The sequence below is a fragment of the Orcinus orca genome, chromosome 15 (assembly GCF_937001465.1).
Source record: "Orcinus orca chromosome 15, mOrcOrc1.1, whole genome shotgun sequence".
In the NCBI taxonomy this organism is placed as follows: domain Eukaryota; kingdom Metazoa; phylum Chordata; class Mammalia; order Artiodactyla; family Delphinidae; genus Orcinus; species Orcinus orca.
The window spans coordinates 79,940,139-79,950,851 of NC_064573.1; positions in this window are offsets into that span (position 1 = coordinate 79,940,139).

The following is a 10,713-nucleotide window of genomic DNA, read 5'->3' on the forward strand; positions in this document are numbered from 1 at the left end:
ACCCCTTCCTAAAATAGGATCAATAGAAATGCAGCTGACATTTTAAATGCAACTGGCTTGTTGAACAATCTGTCCAAAAAAAGAAACAATTTTCTCTTTTTTCCAATCTCTTGCTTCAACCATTCTCTATCGAACCTCCCTTTTCCACCCTTTAAAGACATCCCTAGCAAATCCCATAACTTTCAGTTTTCTTCAAGTTTTCGCAGTTTCTGATACTTCACCTCCCTCCTCCGCAGAATAGGTGGGGCTTTGGAGTGTGGCAGCGGAGTGGTCTCTTTATGCTGTTCCCTGCCCTCCTTCTTCCTTTAAAACTCCGCTGATGTTTGGAGCAGAGACTAGAAATTAGGGGGAAGGGACCCATCCTACACAATTTTCTAACATAGGAAATGGGACCCTACTTGGACTTTTCCAAATACCCTCTCCTCAGCTCACACCCTTAGCTAAGTTCCAAGGTGTCTACTCACTTCATTTGTGCCCCACCCAACAGCAAGTGTTCAGGCTGCTTCATTTATTTTATTTTATTATTATTATTTCTTTTGGCCACACCACCTGGCTCGCAGAATCTAAGTTCCCCGACCAGGGACTGAACTGGGGCTTGAACCAGGGTCCTCAGCAGTAAAAGCACAGAGTCCTAACCACTGGACCACCAGGGAATACCCAGGCTGCTTCATTTTGACCCTCTCTGTGCCTCTCCACCTTCACACCCAAGCCATCTTCCTCCCATTTTCCTCCCTTTCCTTAGAGATCACAAGAATAAGAAAAAGAAATAAGTATCACTCTTAGAAAAGGAGATAATGTTATCATTAGATAGAACTGTAAACCTAAAACAATCCAAGAGGCTCAGCTAAGAAACTATTAGAGCCAACATGACTTCCAAAATATAGCCTAATATAAGATAAATGTTCAGAAAAATCAATAGCTTTCCATTATACCAGCAGCAAGCATTGAGCTAATGTTAAAAAGAAAATATTCTATTCCAATAACAACAAAATACCAAGTTCCTAGAAATAAACTCAGCAAGAAAAGAGCAGAGGTCACACAAAGAAAACTACAAAGCTTGACCACAGACATAAAAACAAGACTTGAGGGGCTTCCCTGGTGGCGCAGTGGTTGAGAGTCCGCCTGCCGATGCCGGGGACACGGGTTCGTGCCCCGGTCCGGGAAGATCCCACATGCCGCGGAGCGGCTGGGCCCGTGAGCCATGGCCGCTGAGCCTGCGCGTCCGGAGCCTGTGCTCCGCAACAGGAGAGGCCACAACAGTGAGAGGCCCGCATACTGCAAAAAAAAAAAACAAAACAAGACTTGAGTAAGAAAATGAAGAAGCATAGCTTGTTCCTAGATAGGAAGCATCAACATTTAAGAATTCCTTTTCTTCCCAAATTAACATAAACATAAAACGCAGGATAAATAAATTACTGTCTATCCAAACAATGGAATTCTAGTCAGCAATAAGAATGTAACTAATGATATATGCAACGACATGGATAAATCCCAAAATCATAAGCTGAGTGAAGGAAAGCAGACAAAAAGAGTACATACTGTATGATTGCATTTATGTAGAGTTCTAGAAAGCAGAAAAATTGATAGCAGATGGAATTGGGAGTAGAACTGAGGACTAATTGCCAAAGGGCATGAGGGACCTTTCCAAGGCTGTTAAGAACGTTCTGTATTTGATTGCACTAATGGTTATACATGGTGTATACATTTGTCAAAACTCATCTAAATGTACCCCTGAAGTAGTACATTTATTGTATATAAATTATACCTCAATAAAGTTGAAAAAATGAAGCGCAATTCCAAAAAACAACCCAACTTTAGGGTTTGTGGGAGAGGTGTGGCTGAGACTTGAAGACACTGAAAATAAAATTCTTTGAGAAGCACAAATGCATGAGGCCAGGTAAAAAAATCATGAGCTCAGAGAGCCCATCAGCAAGTCCGCTGACCATCACGGTCACCCTGGGAACAAGATGTGTCTAGCTCTTCCATATCACCCTCCATCACTAAGGAAGTTTCCCCAGTGGGAAGGAGAAGGAACAGTCTCAGCCCTTGCCTTATCTCCACCCCCACCACCATACAGCCTAGAGTGAGGCTGCAGATAGCATAGGAGTTTGGTTCCTTTTTACAGAAGACGGGGACCCCAGTTGTTTTCTTCTCTCTTTGGAATGTGGGGTCCATGAAGCTACTTTTGTTCTCAGCTTTGAGTCCTGGATGCCTGTTTCAGAATCGTCCTACGACCAAAAGGCCAACAAGAAGTGCAAATTCCTTCAGGATGCTCCCTTTATCGTGGAGGGCCCCAAGAATATACCATTTCCTGGCATACGAACAAGGGCCACCTGTAAACTGAAATAAATTCTAGGGTTTTAAGAGGGGAAATATGCAAACAACAGATGGTAGATTCCAGCACACACTAAGCAGCAGAGGGGAGAACAGGCATGAAATGGTTTTGCAAACTCCCATGGTTGGCTGTTATTTAGGATGAAACACTTGAGAAGGGAGAGCAACAGATTGATACACCAACATCCTCTGTGTTCACTGCAGAAAAAAGTATGACCGCTTTAATGTGACCAATTTTTCTGGGCATGAAGATTTTCCACGACCATTACAACATATCTCTTTCAATCAGTGTGCTTGGTGGTTTATTTTTAGAAACAAAATTTCTCCTTAAGGGGTAATGTGGTTTGAAGATGATCAGTCTTCTGAGCTAGTTTTCTCTCCACTCCCCACTAGCAGTGTCTAAAAAGCTGACTTTGGAAATAAAGGCTTTCTGCCTTGAGGAGCATGAATCCCAGTTTACTTTCCTTTGCCGACTAAAAACCTTTTCTAACACTAACAAAAAGGTAATACACCTGAGATCCTCTACCAGTTTTTCAGTCTGTGTAGCTAAGATTCTGCAAGGAATAAGAAATCGTTAAGATCTGAGATTTATTGGAAGTACCCATGGCATCCAATCAATGACAAAAATTGGGGCCTATCTCTCCCTGCTGACTGATAGAGATAGCTTTTTGTTTTCTGAGCCACTCATGTGTCTCTCTATTCACTGCTAGTCAATAAAATGAGAACCACCCTATAAGGTGCTTTTACACCTGTTGCAAATTAAATGAAGCATGTCATTCAGGTCTGTCTGTATTAATTATCTAATGCTATGTAACAATATTGCCACAAACTCAGCAGCACGAAACAACACAGACTTATGATCTCACAGTTTATAAGTCAAGAGTCCAGACACACTGAGCCAGATCCTCTGCAAAGCTGTAATCAAGGTTTCAGCCCAGGTAGTGGTGTCATATCAAGGTTTGACTGGGGAAGGATTTGTATTTAAGCATGTGTGGTTGCCAGCAGCATTCAGTTCCCTGAAAGCTGTAATTATGATTTCTTGCTGCCCATCAGTGAAGGTCACCCTCTGTTTCTTGTCATGTGGCCCTGTTCATAGAGAAGCTCACAAGCTTGTTTCCTCTACGCTAGCAACAGAGAGAGTCTTGCAGCAAGAAAGACATTACGGTCTTAGGGAATTTAATCACAGGTGTGACAGCCCATCACTTTTGCCATATTCAAGTCACAGGTCCCGTCCACAGTCAAGGAGAAGGGATCACACAAGGACATAAACAACAGGAGGCCTGGGCTTCCATGGTGGCACAGTGGTTAAGAATCCGCCTGACAATGCAGGGGACACGGGTTCAAGCCCTGGTCCGGGAAGATCCCACATGCTGTGGAACAACTACACCTGTGCGCCACAACAACTGAGCCTGCTCTCTAGAGCCCGCGAGCCACAACTACTGAGCCGTCATGCCACAACTACTGAAGCCCACGCACCTAGAGCCCATGCTCCGCAACAAGAGAAGCCACCGCAATGAGAAGCCTGCGCACCACAACGAAGAGTAGCCTCTGCTCGCTGCAACTAGAGAAGGCCCGCGCGCAGCAACAAAGATCCAACGCGGCCAAAAATAATAATAATAAATAAAATAAATATTAAAAACAAAAAAAAATCAGGAGGCCTTGGTCATGGGAGTGGCCTTAGAGTTTGCCCTCCATATTTTCCAAACTGGCTGCCAATATCACCAATAACGATGACTTGGTTCCAATGGGGTTCACTCCATCCCCATGACTGACAGATGGCCCATCCTCTGCCATTACTCCTTCAATTCAAGAATAGCATCTATCACACAAGTGAGGGCAATCTCAGGTGATTCTCTCACCTTACCTGTTCCTTATTTTTCCTTCTCTTGTCGAGCTCCCCTCCGAATATTGAGACTCCACACTGCTACCCTCCTGGAGTGCACTGCTTGGGTTCCCACTCCCCAGTGGGGACATGCCTGTCTCTGAGAATATGCCCATGTGTATGTGGAGGTCTCCACCATCACTGTCATCGGTACAGCTGTTCAGTGCCGCTACCACACAAAGCACAGCGTTAGCCATGAGACGTGATGCAAAGAGGAGGGAGGCGTGACCTCAAGACATTCACAGTCTGGATGAAAACTGTTCTACAGTCTCTCCCAAGAGAGGGTAAGAGACCATAAACCTATAGGGCATAGTGGATGGCTCTTGTCCACTGTGCTTGAATTTTTGAAAGATAAGCATGTAGTATTTGTGTAATCAACAACAACAAAAAATTTATAAATTGTCTGCAACTCAGACCATAGCTAGGAGTTGAGAGTAAACATCCCTCATCCTACCTCTGGAAACAGAATCCCAGGTATCCTTTGTGAACCTACACACACACACACACACACACACACACACACACACACACACACACACATCTTCTTAACCAGAAGCTTTAGACAAGAATGACCTAAGCCTTCCTCCAGAAGTGGGTCTGTATATGGCATCAGCCAATCCATTTTTCCCATACCTTTCCCCTACAGTGATGGTAGAGGCAACCCAACCAAAACCAATGACACATAAGAAGAGGTTTACTGTGGTCTCTGGGAAAGAAAATGCCCACTCTCGAGGGTGTTTCCTGAAAAGTCTCTTCCCTTATACCAGTGCTAGCCAACAGGAACAAAATGTAAGCTTTATATATAATTTTCCATGTTCCAGTAGACATATTTTTTAACTTAATTTTTAAATTTTATTATTTTTTATTTTTGGCCGTGCTGTGCAGCTTGTGGGATCTCTCAGTTCCCAGACCAGGGATTGAACCTGGTCCCCGCCAGTGAAAGCCCAGAATCCTAACCACTAGACTACCAGGGAACTCCCCTAGTAGCCATATTTTTAAAAGTAAAAAGAAAAAAAGTGAAGTTAATGTTAATAATACATTTCCATTTAACCCAATATATCATAAATGTTATCATTTCAATATGTAGTAAGTATAAAAATTATTAATATTTTACTTTTTTTTCATTCTAGGTCTTTAAGACTGTATTTGCACTTACAGCACATTTCGATTTGGACTAGGCAAGAACCACACGTGCCTACTGGCTACTGTCTTGGACAGTGTAACTCTGGACAGGACAGTATGAGGATATGAAAGTAGATCTGTACCTATTTTGACATCACAAGTGTGAGGGGGAGGAGGAGCTTCTACTAAAACTGACCACATCTAGGGAAGAGAATTGGAAATAAACTGGGACCTTGGTGACATCATATGAGTCACCAAAGCATCATCACTTGAAATCAGCATGACCTCAGAACATTTCGGTTTTCTGAGCCAGTAAGTTTCCTTTAGTGCTGAAACGAATTCAAGTTGAAATTTCTGTTATTTCCCACGAAACAAATCTCAACAGAGGGTAATTAATAAAATAAAGCAATCCATTCTGTGCCAACACTAAAGCATGGACCATACGTATAATGTTTTCAGAGGTCTCTCCCTAGAAAGCAACTCAGCAACAGCAGGGTTTCTCAACCTTGGCACTGTGACCTGTGGGGCTGGATAACTCTTTATTGTGCAGGTCTGTCCTGTGAATTGTGGATGCTCACCATATCCCTGGCCTCTACCCACTAGATGCCAGAAGCACCCTCTACCCCGGGTTGTGACAAATGAAAATATCTCTGGATATCGCCAAATGTCCCAATTGAAAGCTAATGAACTAGAGAGGGGATTTGCAATAAATCTGGAAGAAGGGGTGGGATGTATATATTTATGTGGGAAAAGTATTTCTGGTGGGGGTAATGACATGAATAAAGGAACTGGGGAGAGGAAACAAAATGCTCACGAAGAAATCAATCAAGTCATCACTGCTGAGTCTCAGCTGTGGCTGCCAACAACAACCAGAGCATTAAATTTTAACTGGAAAGTCATTTTTTAAAAAATTCTACCCTACATTGCTGGTGGAAGCCTAAATCAGCACAAACTTTATTGGAGGGCAGTTTGGCAATATCTACAAAAATGAAAAATGTCTTTGTCCAGCAATTCTTCCTCTAGGAATTTACAGAGAAAAACTTTACCTAACAGAAAATAATAATAACAATAATAACTGAAAAAAACAAATGACCATTAACTGGGATGTGGCTAAGTTAAATATGGTAGAGCCATAACTGAATACTGTGCATCCACTTTTAAAAACTGACTCCATGTGCACAAAGATGTCCAAGATACCTTGTTAGATTAAAAAAAAAGTAAGATAGAAACTGGATGTATAGCATAATCCCATACAAATAATAGGAATGTCTCAGATGCTTGGAAAAAATGAGGAAAGTATACACAAAACTTGAGTGGTTATCTTGGGGACAATGCATGCTGTGATGGGGAAAGAAATGACAGTTATACTTTCCATATTGTTCAAAACAACAAATAAATTTGAAGATCTAATTAGCTGGTTTCAATAATTCACGAATCAGGCAGCGTCCCATCTAGCAACTAGAAGAGCACCCCTAGGGGTTGTACAAAATGGAAGGTTTTTATAGGAAGAAGGAGGGGCAAGGGAGTGATTAGCAGAAAAAAATAAAGGATTATTTTCAGGCCAGGATATCTTTTTGGAGATATTATGCAGACTGTCTCCTCATCCACTGGGGTGGAGGTGGGGGGAATGGAGAGGACCCAAGCGACAGCTTATCTCATTGGGGCTGACCAGAAAATCCCAAACTGGTTAATTAAGATTGCATTTCTATGAAGGTCAAAACTGCAATTAGGGACTTCCCTGGTGATCCAGTGGATAAAACTCCACGTTCCCAATGCAGGGGGCCGATCCCTGGTCAGGGAACCAGATCCCACATGTGTGCCGCAACTAAAGATCCGGCACGCCGCAACGAAGATCCCGCATGCTGCAACTAAGACCCGGCGCACCAAATAAATAAATAAATTTAAAACACTGCAATTAAATTAGGTGTTAAATCTAGGTTTGGTATCATGGGCTTTAGCATAAGTGATGCCATTTGGGGCCAGTCGTTTTTCTCTTTAATAGTATATATCATATATGTCACAATATGGAGAAATCTTTTATTTTCTTATGTCAAAATCTATCTTCCACTCCAACCCCAACCCCTGGCACTGCTTTCCACTAGCTTAAGAACTAGCTTGCGGGGAGGTGGTGATTTACAGTGTTTGCCAATTTCTGTGGTGTAAATGCTACAACAACAGCCCATTTCAATCTGCCACCATGATTTCACTGAATGGGCAACTGGGGAGAAAAACACACAATTAGGTCTTTCAAGCCTAAAAAAGCCAGCTCCAGTGCCCATTCCCAGCCATTCTTGATAAATAATTGGATAGTGAGTTGCTTTCTTTTTCAAAAGGGTCAGAGTACGATCAGCCATCTGCTGAGCTTTTCGCTTTTTGAGTGGGATAGGCAAGTTAGGAGCCAGAACTGAGTTGTTCCAGACCATTGAGGGGAATTTATATTGTGATGGGGAACAAAGGCAGAGACAGGGAAGGAGAAGTGGATGGGGGAGAGGAGGCTGATATTCAGAGAGGAAATTCTGGCGGAACGAAGAGTTTAAAGGGAATTGCCGGGACGTTTGCCACCTGGTATGGATGTCACCCTTCTTCCACACCTTCTCCAAAAACTCGTCAGTAAAACTTAATCGCTCCGTCATGTAGAGCCGACTGGAACTAGTTACCTAGCATTGCATGTAAGTGCTGAATGCAGCCTCGGAGTAGACCAAGGGTGAGAGCTGTGGTTACCATCAGGGGCCTTGCCACATCTAAGTTATACATTTTCCTGTCAGGTTTGATTATTAATAGTGAGCATGCATTATTCCAGTTGTCAGCAAAAATATATTTTTTTAAGTTACCTGCACTTAGGAACGTGGAGTTGAGAGTTATTTTCTTGCCGGACTCAGTAGAACATGGCATAGAGACCTTTGCCCTTGCAGGAGGAAATCGAGTCCTGGAATAGAATGTAAACCACTGTGTCTGTTTAGAAGAGTATTTTGTTACAGAAAAAAAATCTCCCTGAAGCTTCTTGTGTCCTCCCATTGTGTTTTTATTACAAACATTTGGCAGAGCCTCAAACATGCTAATAAGCCTCCCAAACAGCTGTATACAGAGAAGACAGCTGTGCAAATTTGCCCTGTGGTTCAAGTTCCTGAGGTGGTGCTCATCCTGTGAACGAGAAACCCAGAAGGAAGGCATTTAAATCTCTGGCACGTTCCTCCAATGAGGTGCAAATATGAATTGCTATTATTGCCAAGGTCCAAGGCCTGGAGTAAGAAACTGACAGAGAGACAGAGACAAGGAGAGAGAGAGAGAGAGAAACACATCTTTATACCTAGCTAGCTATAGGTATACACTTCCCGGCTTTGGGCACTTGTTTTCTTTATGTCAGTGGTACCTCTCAAGTTCACCCTCTTTGTTGCTCCCAATGATGGATACTCCTGGGGTTGGCACCCACCAAACCAGTCTGGGAGAGAGGTGCCCAATTTTGTTGTAAAGGCACAAGGACTTTTGCTGTCTGCCTCTATCTGTGTTTTTTCTAGCTTCCAATCAGCCACCCAATCTCGACCACTTCCCTTTTTTTTTGCCTTTTAAAGTTTCTGCCTTTCTAGTCTCTGCATACCAGCCTAGGCTGACACACAGCCTTACCTGGGTCCCCAGCTGCAGCTGCAGGGTTCCATCTGATGCTTGCTGCCTTGTTTCCTCCCCCCACCCCCGCCCCCGCCTAAGCTCCCTGTCAAGACTCCAGATCCCCAGCATGGCAGTGACAGCTAATGTCACACTATTTTGCTAAGTCAGGTGACTTCCAGGGCTAAGTCATTATTCTGTATCCTCCACCTCTCAGATGTTCTGTTGGCCTAATTAGTGCATCCAGAAGGGGTAGTTGGAGTCAGTACAGACTATTGAGTAAAAAAGCACAAATTGGGACAGCATGTGCACATGGAATGCAATGTGAATTGTGCCCCCTGAAGGAAAATTCATTTCCCCTCCCTTTGCCCAGGGTTCTGCAACAGGGGCTCTTACAAGCTGTGTGGCTCTGAACGAGTCAATTCATCTCTCAGTGCCTCAGTTTCATCATCTGTAAAATGGAGCTAATATATAGCACCTACCTCACAGGACCGTCGTAAAGAGAAAGTGAAATGCTATGTAAATGCAGCGTAGTGCCTGGTACGTTAAAAATGTTCTATATGCGTTAGTAGTTGCTATTTGCCAAGTATAAACGCAATGGCCAACCTTCTTTAATTTAAGTTGCATCAGAGATGCTGTCTTTCTACATATTGGTGGGATCGGCAGCAATATTCCTGGGTCCTATTATTAGTATATGGACTGGAGTTTTGTTTTGTCTTGCCAAAAGTTATGCTTGGATAGGTTTGGGTTCTGCACATTTCGGCCAAGTCCCAGTGTAAAAGCAGTGCTTCTCAAACTTTAATGTGCACATGAATCAACTCGGAGTCTTAAAAATGTAGATTCTGAATCAGCAGGTCTGGTCTGAGATCTCAGATTTTGCTTTTCTAAGGAGCTCCCAGGGAATGCTGATACTGCTGTCCATGGACACACTGTGAATAGCAAGGTTTTATTGAGGTGTGATTACAGATCATAAAATTCACCCGTTTTAAGTGTGAGGTTTAATACTTCTTGTTAAGTTTATCAAGTTGTGCAACCATCATTTTAACCCAATTTTGGAAAAGTTTCGTCACCCCAACAATGTCATTCATGCCCATTTACAATTTTTTTAAATTTATTTATTTATTTTATCTTTGGCTGCGTTGGGTCTTCATTGCTGCAGGCATGCTTTCTCTAGTTGCAGCGAGTAGGGGCTACTCTTCCTTGTGGTGCGTAGGCTTCTCATTGTGGTGGCTTCTCTTCTTGCAGAGCACCGGCTCTAGGCACACGGGCTTCCGTAGTTGCAGCACGTGGACTCAGTAGTTGTGGCTCGCGGGCTTAGTTGCTCCACGGCATGTGGGATCTTCCCGGACCAGGGCTTGAACCCGTGTCCCCTGCATTGTCAGGCAGATTCTTAACCACTGCGCCACCAGGGAAGTCCCATGCTCATTTACAATTAATCCCCATTTCTACCCCTATCCCAGGCAACCACTAATCTACTTTCTGGTTTTATAATTTGCCTTTTCTGGGCATTTCCCATAAATGGAATCCTACAAGACATGGTCTTCTGTGCCTGGCTTCTTTCAGGGAGCATGATGATTTGGAGGTTCATCCATGTTGTAGCAGGTGTCATTACTCCCATTTTTTGCATTGCTAAGTAGTATGAACAGACCACATTTTGTTTACGCATTCACTAGTTTGGGGTTGCTTCCATATTTTGGCTCTTATGAATACTGCTGCTCTGAACATTCATGTGCAAGAACATTCGCCTGGGCAGACGCTCCTGCAGCCCCCAGGGA